This window comes from Acomys minous, assembly GCF_964271855.1.
Source record: "Acomys minous genome assembly, chromosome: 12".
NCBI classification, from domain to species: Eukaryota; Metazoa; Chordata; class Mammalia; order Rodentia; family Muridae; genus Acomys; species Acomys minous.
This window is the reverse complement of record NC_140493.1, coordinates 9,433,266-9,446,617: the sequence shown is the minus strand read 5'-3', so window position 1 is coordinate 9,446,617 and position 13,352 is coordinate 9,433,266. Positions and strand designations below refer to the sequence as shown.

General features: G+C 44.6%; 1 long non-coding RNA gene across 1 annotated transcript; it reads right to left on the bottom strand.

Annotated features, from left to right (window-relative positions):
• Positions 1–2,728: 2,728 nt before the first annotated feature.
• On the bottom strand, positions 2,729–12,851 carry LOC311609817. The gene is made up of 3 exons (XR_014783512.1): positions 12,507–12,851; positions 6,850–6,962; positions 2,729–2,883 (listed from the first exon to the last, which is right to left on the bottom strand). It is a non-coding gene; the product is annotated as an uncharacterized lncRNA (long non-coding RNA).
• Positions 12,852–13,352: the final 501 nt, after the last annotated feature.

Below are 13,352 nucleotides of genomic sequence, written 5' to 3'. Positions count from 1 at the left end.
TCATATCTATCACACACACACACACACACATATACCATACACACACATGCTATATATATACATACACTGATTTCATAACACACACATACACACACACACACACACACACACACACACTGATCTCATCTCTAACACACACACATATACCATACACACATATCATACGTACCATACAAATACACATACCATACACACACATACACTATATACACATACCATACAAACATGCACACTTCTTGATCTCATTTTCAACACACACACACACACACACACTGATTTCACCTCCAACACCACACACACACACATCATAACCATACATATACCATACTCACACATGCCAAACACATACACATACGCACACACACACATACACACATACACACACACGCTGATTTCATATTCATTACACACATACACACATCTCATCTCTCATACACACACACACTGATTTCACCTCCAATACCACACACACACACACACACACACACACACACACACACAGACAGGATCAACAGCAGATAGGTTTTAGATAATCTTTTCTTTTCATGTTATTAAATATAATAATATATTTAGGTAATTCTCTATACAATTTTTGCTTTAAAAGTTTATTTATTATCTCTCTGTGTGTATGTGTGTGTGTGTGTGTGTGTGTGTGTGTGTGTGTGTGTGTGTGTGATATGATGCAGGTACACACATACCACACATGCTTGTTGAGATCAGATGACACCTTTTGGGAGTCAGTTCCCTCTCTCTGCTGTGTGCTCTGAGACTCAGCTTGTTCAGCCCATATGCCATGGCCTTTTATACACTAAAGCCTCTTGCCGGTGCAATTTAGTTTTTGAATAGTGAGAACATGAATGCTTTTCTCAAGGGTAGAAAGTAACCCTCCCTGGACAATAGTTGGTTGTGAAAAAAAATGCACTTTAATTTTATAGGCTTGTTCCGGTTCAGTCTTAGTTCCCTCTTAGCTGCCTCGAGTTATTTTGCTCATCTACCTGCTCATCCACCATGTCCTTCAACAGTCCATACTGTTATGTACGCTACTGGCAAGACTCAAGAGTCCTCTACCCTCGTGAGGAGTCCTCAGGGGACTCTTGTTCTAAGTTTTGTTCCCCAAATAGCTGTACCATGCTATTGTCCGCTGCTGTTTGTGGGCGCGCTGTCTGCGGTTCTTCCTCATGCTGGCTGTACCTCTTCCCTGAGCAGCCCTGGCACTCCAGGTACCTTAAGCTGTGTTCTGGTCAGGCAGGCCTCTTTCTGGAAGTATTATCCATAAGTTCTTTAGCCTCTGGGGCATCATGTACCTTTCACTGCTCTGTGTGGATTAAATGACCGCAGAAACCATGATCCAATAAATGATATAAAAATAAGGACAATATGGAGTATGGTGTCAACCTTTTCTTTGTATTAATTAATTAGTTAGTTAATTAATTAATCCCCCTCTTTCTATCTGTGCTGGGAGCTAGATTCAGAACCTTGCATGTTCTAGGCAAGTGCTACGTCACAGGAATGCATCGCCAGCCCTATTCTACACTTATTTTGAGGCAGGGTCTTGCTAAGTTGCCTGGCTAGCCAGGAATTTGCAATTCCCCTTCCTTAACCTCACAAGCAGCTAGGATGACAGCCTGTGCTACCAGATCTGGCTAACTTTTCTTCACAGGAATTTATTATTATTATTATTATTATTATTATTATTATTATTATTATTATTATTCCATAGGAAATAGAAAGAAACATTTATAAACTTAGTTTGGCTGATTCATTATTTAACAAAGAATATTAAATTTCAACATCTGTAAATAAGATAAAATGAAAAAATAAGTCAACAGTGTAATATTCTCATTTATGCACCCATTTAATCTACATGTTTCATTGGAACATATTTTATAAGATCTTACACTAAATAACGGAGATTAAAAAGATGACTGATAGCAGATGGTTCAGTAGGTACTTACTGCAGATAGTGTGCCTCTCTCATTGAGATGTCAGTTTGTGTTTTTGTTGTTTTGTTGTTAATTTGGTTTTTAAACTTGGCAGGAGTTTGGCTGTTTTACCCAACCGAGATGCTATATCATACCCCAGGCTAAGACACTAGGGCCTCTGCAGGATACTACACAGGTAGTAAGATAGTATTAGTACCCTGCCGCTGTAAACACACAGACGCCTCCTGAAGCCCTGAGTGCAGAAACAGCAGCGGAACGGACCACTGCTGGTTGTTTTACACCGCTACCTCTCGGGTAGATTTGCTACTACTCAGTACAAAACTGGAAGAGGTTTTGTTACCCTGTGCTAAGCTTGGAGCTGCAGCCCTACTGGAACCCCACATCAAGTAACTGCGCATCTGGGCGGCAGGCAGGTACCAGATGTGCCTTGAAGCAGTGGTTAGCAGGGCCTTAAAGAATCTGTTGTAAAGGTTTAGAGGAACAGGAGGAAAACTTGATTGGGTATGGGAGGAAGGGAAGCCTTTGTTAGGCACGGGTAGATTGTTCCTCCAGCAAGTTGTTGAAGCGTGGCAAAAGGAGCCAAGGAGTACCCTGCACGCGCAGGGCACTGAGAAGGCTCCCTGCTCTCTCTTAGATGTGGGTGTGAAGACCAAGGAGGAGGGAGGAGCCAAAAGTGCGCTCCGGTGTTCAGTGCAAACTATTTAGACGCGAAGTCTGTTTGAAAAGTGAACGTTCTTATTCCTAGTTTTGTTCGCTAGCAAACATCTCAAGTATTTGCTTTCTAGAAAAAGGATCCAGGGCTGTCCTGGAAGGTCGCATTAGGGCTTCGGAAAATGTCACGTGGTCCTCATAGGCCTTTTACGTTTCCCCCGAGAACTGACTGACCAATGCACTCCTACAAGTCTTTGGGAGCTGTGCAGCGGGGAATCTCACCGGGAGCCTATGGCAGAAAGAGATCACCTTAAAAACTGTCTTCAAAACCTTTCTTTACATCTCATGATGTGAAGTTTTACATCTCAAGAAAAGTTTTAAAGGAACTGGATAATTTCGAACTAAAAAGAACAGAGACAGAATAAAATGAAAAGACGTCTCTTTTTTCTTGACCTGAAGTGGACAGGAAGGAGGCGCCAGTGTATTTAGGTGTAAACAATCTGGTTTGTAGAGAAAATAAAAAACGGACAGGGAGGGTGACATCAGAAGTATAGGCAGAGAACGAAAGAAGAGCTCAGAATCAGCCCTTGAATGCAGCGTCCGTGATGTTTACGGCAAGAGCCAGCTGCGTGTGTGGGGCTGATTTCAGGATGCCTGCGGACTGCTAACTGCCAAGCATGTCTTGCATTTCCGTGGATGAAAGTGAGGCTCCGCGATGCATCCTCTGCTGTCCTGTTGTGTGGTTGGTGTGTGGAACAGAAACTGTCACATTGCATTAGCCGTTGGATTGAGGGAACAGACGCTCAAGGAACCATGTCCCCTAGACTGTGCCCAAGTGTATACCACCCACAGCTAGATTTGATTCAGATGATAAAATTTTAAGCCTTGAGTCTGATTGCTTAATGGAATAAAACTATACAAGCCTTGGTAAGGCAGTGCATGCTTTCTGCATGTGTTAGGGATTTAAATAATTTGTGGACACTGAGCTGCGGTGATATTCAAACACATCTGAAAATACTATGACAGTTTCTGTTCAAGAGGTGGCATATATATATATATATCTATATCTATATATCTATATCTATATCTATATCTATATCTATATCTATATCTATCTTTACGACTAGGCTGCTTTTGAAACTGTTTTGATCATAGGTAGGAGAGGAGGATGTCATATGATTTCCAGTGTTAGATCATAGATGGCAACAATGTTGGGTGGAGCCTGCTCTGGCCAGACAAAAGGTGACTGCCCTAAAAAAAAATTGACTGCCCTGTTATCAGTATATGAGTGTGTGTGTGTGTGTGTGTGTGTGTGTGTGTGTGTGTGTGCTCTGTGTGTGTGTGTGTGTGTGTAGGCTCTCTGTGTATGTGTGTGCTCTGTGTGTGTGTGTGTGTGTGTGTAGGCTCTCTGTGTGTGTGGTGTGTGTGTGTGTGTGTACGCTCTCTGTGTGTGTGGTGTGTATGGGCGTGTGTGTGTGTGTGTGTGTGTGTGTGTGTGTGTGTGTGTGTGTGAGTGTATGTGTGTGTGTGTAGTAGGAAACTTGGCCAGCTGCTCTGAACCTTCCGTTCTCCTGATTGTATCCGACCACATCTGAGCGAATGGGAGGTTACAGACCGGACTCACTCGGCTGAGCTCCCCTAGGTTCTTACCTACCAGGAACTGTGAACAAAGAGGAATAATTGTTGTGGTTTGTTACACAACCGCAGATAATTGGGGCACTGGCCATGTTAATTTGACCGCTATATAACTTCTTATGCTTCTGAGAGAATAGATATTATTTTACTTATTATTTAAATCTGTCAGGCACTTAATAAGTGACTTATGGGATTCATAATCATCTGTCTAAGGTAAGAAAACTAAGCAAAAATGAGTTAATCACTTACCTAAAGTCACAAAGTCGGTGAGGTAATATCTACATTTGCAATACCCCTAAGTCGTTTATGAAAGCTCAGCTCAACACACATTTCACTCAACTCCCTTAGTCTCCTCTTCCTTCCCTCCTAGCTTCCTCTCCTTCTCCCCTCCTCCGTTGTGAAGAGCTTGTATTAACTGTCCTAGGATTCAGAATGAGGTGCGGGCAATTTGAGCGGAGAATTCTCGGCATTAAGGGAATCTTGTCCTCGGGTGCTCTAAATCATTCTCCAAACCATGAGGATGCGGCTGCTAGCCACTGAGGGGGACGTGGATCAGCCACTGAGGGGGACATGGGTCAGCCCCTGAGGGGGACCCTGGCTCAAAGCAGCAGCTGGGAAGAGGGCCCCACACTGCCAATCAGAGACCAACTTTGGGGAGAAATAACACATGTCTGCTCAGTTTACGTTTTATGTCATGAGTATTCCTCTGGTATCAGTGGATGTATTTGACGTCCCATTGTTCATTTCTCTCTCACTTTCTATGAGGGAACTGTGCTAGAGGAATGCGTGGTCCAATTGCCTCTCTAATTTTCTATATTGCTCTTGGTCTAATGATATCTTCCTACTCTGATCGTATAATTTTTTCCGTCTTCTCCTTGAAGGAAATTATATATGTAACTTAAAAAATAATTTTATATACCTGTTCATGTCTTTTTGAATTTGCTTAATCTATTGGAAGCATCTCACTTAGCTCAGGTTGGCTTTGACCTTGTTATTTAGCCGAGGAGGACTTTGGATTCCTGATCCTCCTGGCCACATCTGCCAAATGTTGGGGTTATAAGCATGTACCGCACACCTGGCCTGTTCTTTCTTTTCTATTATATGTCCTACCAGGCACGCCAGGGCCACTGAATCCGGGGAGCATACGCTCCACTCATATGGAGAGCTTGGGCAACATCTGTTTATTGAGTCTAGCAATATCTCTGGGGTGTTGGGAGTGTAGAGTTTAGCGAGTGTCTGGAAAAAGTGGTAGTCTAGCGCAAGTGTCCATCTGTACACACATCTGTATACACAGTAAATACGTATTGATGACATTAGTCTGTACACAAGAAAAGAAGTGTAGGACGAGTGCTAGTGTGGGCTTCTCAGACTGTGTGGATGCTGGGTATTGTTTTGAAGCGGCATTTAGAGTCTACATCTGGGCAAGGAGATGTTGTCAATCCCTTGTTTAATTTGTTACTCAGCCGCTTAGGAAACATTTACTAAACCACCCACCCCCTGAAGTGAGAGAAGCCAGGTAGAGAGAATATGACATGCGTAGTAAGGGACCCAGCCCTTACAGGCAGAGTTGCAGCTAGCGGTGGTCTGTATCCCATAAATCACATGCATCAATAAAAGGGAGTGGACTGCAGATTCAGACTCCAGCCCAGAGGGGCTTGGGGAAGAGCAGGAAGGGTACAGGGCTGCCATTAAAGAACTGACTGAGTAGGGAAGTCAGGAGCAGATTGCATAGAGGCCAGGATGCCTGAGGAGAGGTCAGACCCTGTTCTGTGTAAGAACAGTATTTTACAACTTCTTCATCTCGATACTCTGAAAGCCAGCCCCGAAGAGAAGTCATGTAAAACTATCTCTTTTCTTTCGGGGGGGGGGGGGAAGTCACCCTTGTAAATCATTAATGGCCCACTTTAAGCAGGAGATTGCAGTCCCTGGAGTGACTATTTCTCTATTCAGCGGAGAAGGAAAGAGAATCATATTGAATTATGTGAACTGAATCGGTCTCTGTTCTCTGGCACCTATCTAGGACAGATTTATAAATACTGAAATGATATAAATGACCATCATTCAGTCTCTTTAACATTAGAGGCTTTTTAGTGGGAAGGCAAGGTTACTGAAAGACAAAGTTTTAGTTAAGAAGTAGTTGCAGCCCAGAAATCTAAGTGCCCGGTCTTCCATATTGATTTACGCCTAACTCAGACAGAAGATTCTTAGTTTGCTTCTGGCTGTGCCATTTCATAGAGATTTGAAAGAAGGAGAACAATTTGTATTTGTCAGTCCCTTACTATACTTTAAAGGCAACAGTGAAACCTTAAGCCAGTGGTTCTCAACATGCTCAGATATCCTGCGTGTTGGATAGCGACATTAACGACTCAAAAGAGTAGGAAAATGACAATTATTATTTAGCAACAAAATAATTTTTATGGTTGGGGGTATTTTACCAAGACATGAAAAACTGTATTAAAGGGTTGCATCCTTAGAAAGGTTGAGAACCACTGCCTTAAGTGGCTAGATCATTTTTACTGTGCAGTATCATCGAGTTGGAAAGAACATTCAGAGACTTAATTTCCAAGAAAGATTGAATGAGTCTAAAACTGATGCAAGATCACAAGACGGTTTTCCTTACGTGATCGATCCGATGTCCCTCAGGATAGCGTCGGGAAGCCGTGAGTGGGAAAGGCAGAGAAGAAAGTGTGCACGTTCTAGGTTAGGCAGCACACTGTCAGCAGTATTCTGCAGCTGAAGAAAGCTCATAAGAATTAAAAGTGTAAGACCCAGTGCTCAGTTCCTGGTGTAAGGACAGTCCGTTGTCTGCATTGCAACAGGGAGTGTGTGAGTTAACTTTTGCTATCAGTAAAGGGAAACAGAAAGTAAAATGGCCACTGCAACTTCATGTGGAAAAAGTCTAGAAGCTCCACACGTGAGAGCAATTTACACTCTCAATTTACACCCATGTCCTGGTGAGCCTCACAGGTTTCTTAGCACTGACTGAGGAGCTGCATGCTGGCGGCCCTAGTCGCTCTCAGAGTTCTCTACTCTTAAATTCCTTTGGGTTCAATTGTGAGGAGATTTTTCTTGTTCATCAACACTAACCTCGTCACTATGCCATTTTCTTAGACTTCAATAAAACATTGGAATGATTTTTGTAATGGTTTTTTGGACTTATTACTGTTTAAATGATGTATGAATACATTCATTTTTAAAAAGAAATTAATCGCCATATGTGCATATATCACCAACCATTGGGTAAACCTATCTTCACTTACATGAAAATAATGTTAGGTTTAGGAACCTGAAACCCTGAGCTTAAATTCTGAGTCTACATTTAATCACCCAGGTGCCTTTGCTGAGCTCCTATAATGTCTTTTGAGATTTGTGGATTTGGAGTTTTTCATGTGTAGGATGGTGTGAGAAAAATTACTGCAAAAGGGTTATTTTTTTTTTTTTTTAGATTCCATGAAGATCTGGAAAATGTAAAGTGTTGTTTGAATGCCGTTTTACTTTATTTAGTGTTTTAAGTGAGGACTCCTGTTTCTCCTGTGATGGAAATTTAAAGCAGGTGGTTGGGAGATACAGGATATGACAGCCTTTGCAGTGTATAACAGATGAGATCAGTCAAAGCCCACAAATGTCCCTGCAGTGTGCGCTTCTCCCTGCTGCCTGTGCCTCGTTGACTGGTTGTACTGTCTTTCGGCTTGCTCTCTTGGGCTGTCACACTTAGAGCTTGGTCTTAATGGCATGAGGACCTCTGCCTCAGTCTAGGAGAAGCAGGGGACAGGTACAGGTCTCTCCAGTGTCCTCCTCCCCAGAGCCACGCTCTAATATCTCAGCTGACAGCCAGCATCCCCCTGGAGTGAGAGGCCTTCTCAGTGATTCCCTTTCCCAGCCATGAGCGTGCCTAGCTCAAGCCCCAGGAAACACTGAGTAGAGGTGGGTCTCTCCAATTTTCAAATTCACCAGAACCCAGGAGTGGAGTAGAATCTTTGCTTCATGCCATCAGGTTTGGGGGTGATTTATTGCACAGCCAACCAGAAGGAGACAGGATGATTCATTTACTCCATACCTATTGAGGTTTGCAAAGGAAATTGGAGCCATGCTGTTTCTACTGATCCAGCACCCTTTTACCCCGATAGAAAAAGTGGGGTTAGTGCTGACTGCAACTTCAGAGCCGAACAGAGGTTTAGGAGTATGGAATCCCGCGTCTTCTTTTCAAGCAGGCTCAGATACAATGACGTCAGCCGCCACCATCACGTCTTCAATTTGTGAGACCATTACAATTCCAGCTTGATTCCACTCCTTCCAGACAGAGTACCCTCATAAGGACCTTCCTCGCTGGTTCTCTTCCTGTCATTCTGCCTCAGAGAGGCCATAGGAGGTGCAAGGCAGATGGTCCTAGCCTTGGGTGGAGACAGCAGGGGTGGTGCACTGCTTTGTACAGCACATGGCACGCTTACCTACTGGCTCCCTTTGAACCCTGGCGTATCGCAGCTCCACTCTGTCATTCATATGCCCGGCTTTTGAGGTTTCTCTTCCCCATGTCTCAATCCCTCTTTCTTTCTGTCCCTCTTCTTTCTTCTTCTCCATTTCCTCGTCTCCTTCTCAACCTCTGGACACTTGCCAATGTGATCTGTCCTATGCTGACTCTCTTTCTTCACTCACCACCCTCGGAAGTCTAGAAGCAACCCCACTTTTCCCATGAAAGCTTCAGGAAACAGAAGCAGTGCTTCCAGCCCCTTAGCACACCGTTGGCACTCCATTCAGAGTTCTTAGCACCACGGAATCCTGTTTCCCCGAAGAGGTTGCCATACCATTCTTGGCAGGGCCACCATCTTGTTCTCCTTTATAATTCCTAGTGTGGTTTCTCAGGAAATTCTTGTTGGATTCTATAAGGCAGCCTGAACTGGTGCCAAAAAGTATGAAGAGTCAAGGCATTTGGCTTCCAGGCACAGGTCAGAGTCAGGTCTGTCGATAACGGATTCGGAAAATGGCCTTGGACCTTACAAGTTCTTCACATTGCTGGCCTGAATTTGCTTCTCAATCAATGGCAAGTTTTCATGGGACATTGGTTTTCCATTGAGTATGCTTCTCCATGCTGCTGCTGCTGCCCAGAGGGTCTTGTGCATTCTTGGTTGTACATCGTTGGCTGGGAACACTGTTTATAAGATGCCTTCAGGGTCCAGGAATACACGTGGGCTGGTGGGCGTTGCTGTGGCATGTGGATTTAAGTGGAAGGAAGTAAGCTTAGCACTGGGGAATAATAGAAAAAAAAAAAAAAGGAATTGAGGCAGCCCAGAATAATAGTGAATGTCTATTAAAGGAGACGCAGTGCTGAGTGTCTGAATGCATTACTTTGTTTGGTCCTCACAAAGCCCTCTCAGGTTGCCATTTGTAGGTAAACTTGCTCAGTTTTAGTAATGGACCAAATCGTTGACCTAGGTTTCTCAGTACTGGACTTGCTATCAAACCCAGGCTCTTTTCTCCTAGAACCTGCACTCCAAAGCACTCCTGGCTGCCTTCTTGTTGTGTTTTTCCTGTGGAGGGTTGTCCATTTGGTTGCTGGAAGGTCTTCACTTTACCAGTCTTTACAATCCTCTCTTTGTTCTGTGTGCCCATCATTAACATCACCTACCAAGTGATGCATGCATACAGAAATAACTTTTATTTAATGGAGAAAGTCATGAAGACATCACCTGGCTCTTTAAGTTTTGGAAATCTCAGCATACCATACCAGACCCGTGAGAAGCTAGCATTGATGTAATTCTTTTCAGGTAGATGAGAGTAGGCTTTGCCATGTGAAAGGCACTTGCTTCTTGACGAGAGTACCTGGAGTTAAAGGGACTAGGGCCATAAGATTATCAAAGGCCAGGCAGTGTGACAAGTCTAGATACTTTCCCAGAGTTCGCTTTAGTGGTCAGGGAAGTGCTGGTCTGTGTCCTGGGGGACAACTGTATCTGTTTGCCATGTTTCACCCCACAGAGCGATGAAGCAACCAGGATTTAATGCTAGCAATCACGATTCGACACAAAAATGACTACCAGACCTTCCTCTGCTCCTCCAGTTTCCCTACTGCATAATCTCTGGTTACATCTGTCCTCTCTCTGCCTAAGGATTTCTTGGTGTCTGCTGAGTGTGGCTGATGGACTGTCTCCTTTGAGCCCTTTTGGCGCTCAGTTTTCTAGTCTCCTTGGGAAGAACTCCTTTGTACTGTGAATGCTTCTGCCTTCTGGTTGTCCAGTCTGCTTACTTTTGCTTCTGCAACGTTACTAGAACATCTTTCTGTCCTTTCCTTGTCTTGTTCTTAGCTCTAAGTCTCAGCCTTTTTTTGTTTTTTCTTCTTTTTAATAGAATTAGTATTTCCTCTTTCCCTACCACTGCTGTTCACTCTTTCTCTTCTCAGTGGCCCCCACCGACCTCTGTTTGCAAACAGAGTTTTACTACAAAGTTGTGCGCTATAGAGTGCTTTTCCCTTCTGGGGCAGGTGCCAGTGGTTGAGGCTGAGCAGTACTGGTGTTTGGACTCACAGGAGAGGAAAGGGAAGGTAATTGTTGTGGATGGCAGTGGGCGGAGCAACAGGCAGCAATTGCTCAAGCCTCTCAGAGCTTCTCACTGACTGGCGCAGGAGGCATGAAGGGCAGGGTAAGGTATTTTAAGACCTGCCGTGAGAGGACTCGGACACCTAGGCAACCTCTCGAGGCTTCATTCTTTTCTAGCGACGGTGAGTGTCCTAAGCAGTGGGAAGCCTGGCTCCCTCCACTGTTGAGGGTGGCAGTCTCCTTCCCAGCTCACTGCGCGGTTGTGGTTTGCTCTGTACATCGGCTTGGGGTGTTAAGGTGAGGTTTTGCAGGGGACTTCTAGGAAGTCTTGTTCAGAATAGGGGTAACTGAATGGGTGGCAGGTCTCTGGTTGCCCCTTTCTCTGTTTTCTCTTCCCAGCAGCTCAACATGCTCAGGCTGGTATCTCGGCGGTCAGTTGAACCGTGTGTGAGGCGTGTTGAACAGTCACTCCACAGGGCACTCCACCTCCCCTCAGCATACCCAAACATCAGCTTTTTATAATGCTGTGGAGAATTTGGGGATTTAAAACCAGGAGCTTTAGTTCCTGGAGCATTGGTTTAATAATACATAATGATATTAGTATATTGCACATAATGTATTAGTTTTCTATGGCTGCGGAACAAATCACCACACATTTAGTGGCTTAAAGCAACATAGATCTATTGTCTTCCTCTGTGTGCATGTAGAGTCTGGATTGGGGTTAGCTAAGGTCTCTGCTGAAGTGGGGCCTCAGCCAGACTGTGTTCTCATCTGCACCTTGGGGTCCCCGTCCTGGTACACAGACTTTGGCAGAGCTCAATCTCTGGCTCCTTTGGAACTGATGTCTGCTTTCTTGTGGGCTTTGACGGGGTTGGGTTGGGGGCTGTCACAGTCAACTCTTTGAGCTTGTCCTCACATTCTGGCCACACAGCCCTCTCACGTATGGCTGGAGATGCTCTGAGGAGCCAGGCGCACTCAGGACAAACTCAATTCAGCGAAAGTCAACTAATTGTAAGTTACCTTCCAATTCTGCTCCCCTTCGTCTTACAATGCAATGGAGGTGAGGCCTATCATTTTCATGGTCCTGGCTATACCGAGGTGAAAGGGTGTCTGCAGGTGTGTGTGAGCCAGGGCAAGACTCACAGGGCCATCCTGGAATTTTGCTCATGGCATAGTAAGAAAGGAAAACAGAAGACAGCTGGGGCTCAGAGACTCTGTAGCCACCCCACCATCCCAGGGAGACTCTGAGCACAGCTTTTAGACACAGCTTATGGGAGACACTGTCAATGCCAGGACAGTTCCTGGGTTGATTCAGCGGGGGTAGAGCTGGTTAAGAATTTCTAAGACTGCTGTTTTGTGGTTCTGGAAACGCTTTCTTTGTTACGCAGTCACTGGCTGGTACCATGTCTTGGAGTCATGCTCTGCCCACCACGTACAACATCATACATCCCTAGGCCTGAATCATCTGTCTCTCATGGTCCTCCAGCACCAGTGCACTGCCAACCCAAGAAGTCACAGGATTTGAAGCAGGAGCTTTAGCCCTTGTCTGTTCACTGACTTAGGAACCTTGTGCAAGGCACATGTCGAGAGAGTGGAGGTAATTAATAGAACTTCCTTACTCTGTAGGGTGCATGTGAGAAAAAAATTAGAGAAAAAGGTGTCAGTTAGGGAGCTCTGAACACGTACACAAATGTTCACAGTGTGCCACCACCATGTCATCCATCTGCCTGTGAGTCCTACTAACACTTACCCTGCAACAGCAATGCACTGAGCATTGAACTAGTCCTGGTGATCCTAGTAGGATAAGTCAAGGAGTTTCTGCCCCCACAGGGCTCACAGTCCATGGGAGAAGCAGACATAGAAGCAGCAGAGTAGGAGGGGGCTGGGGCAGATGAATGTATGGGTTGAGTTGAAAGTTCCTATCCTAGACAGAGGAGGACAGACAGAAAGGCCAAAAGTCATTCTAGAAGCTGTGGAAAATAAATCCTAGTCACCACAATGACCATTTGAGAAGAGAATCTATGTATTCAGAAGGTTCTACATCTGTGTATAGAACTGTGGCACAGACACTATTTTTCTGAACCTTCAGGTTTTAGGTAAAGAAATGGAGACACAGAGTAATACAAATAATTTGCCCAAGGAAACAGTGGTGATAAATGGTAAAGCCCAGTTCATACCCAGGCAGGCTCACTTCAGAGCCTGGAGTAAGCCCTGGATATGGTGTGTGGGGCCCAGAAAGTTGGTTTTAGGATAATAAGAGTGGGACTGGAGATAAGTTCATGGGTATGTGACGCACGAAAACATTAGACAGGGTAGTCTGGTTGTATCTGATAGCTGAGAGAAAGGGAAGACTCAAGAAACTGTAGTTTATGACCTATCCAGCAAGAGGTCTGGTCTTTTGTGGGGATGGATGACATAGCATCAATATTGGGGTGAAGGAGAAGAGCTTGTAATGTGTGCAGTACAGGATGCTTTCGACTCATGCAGATTGTCGACGAGGACAGACATGGATCTGAGAGGTAAGCTTAGGTCTCCTCAGGACTTGGATTGCAAACGGGAGTCATATGGATTTTTATACGATGAAATTGTCCAGTGA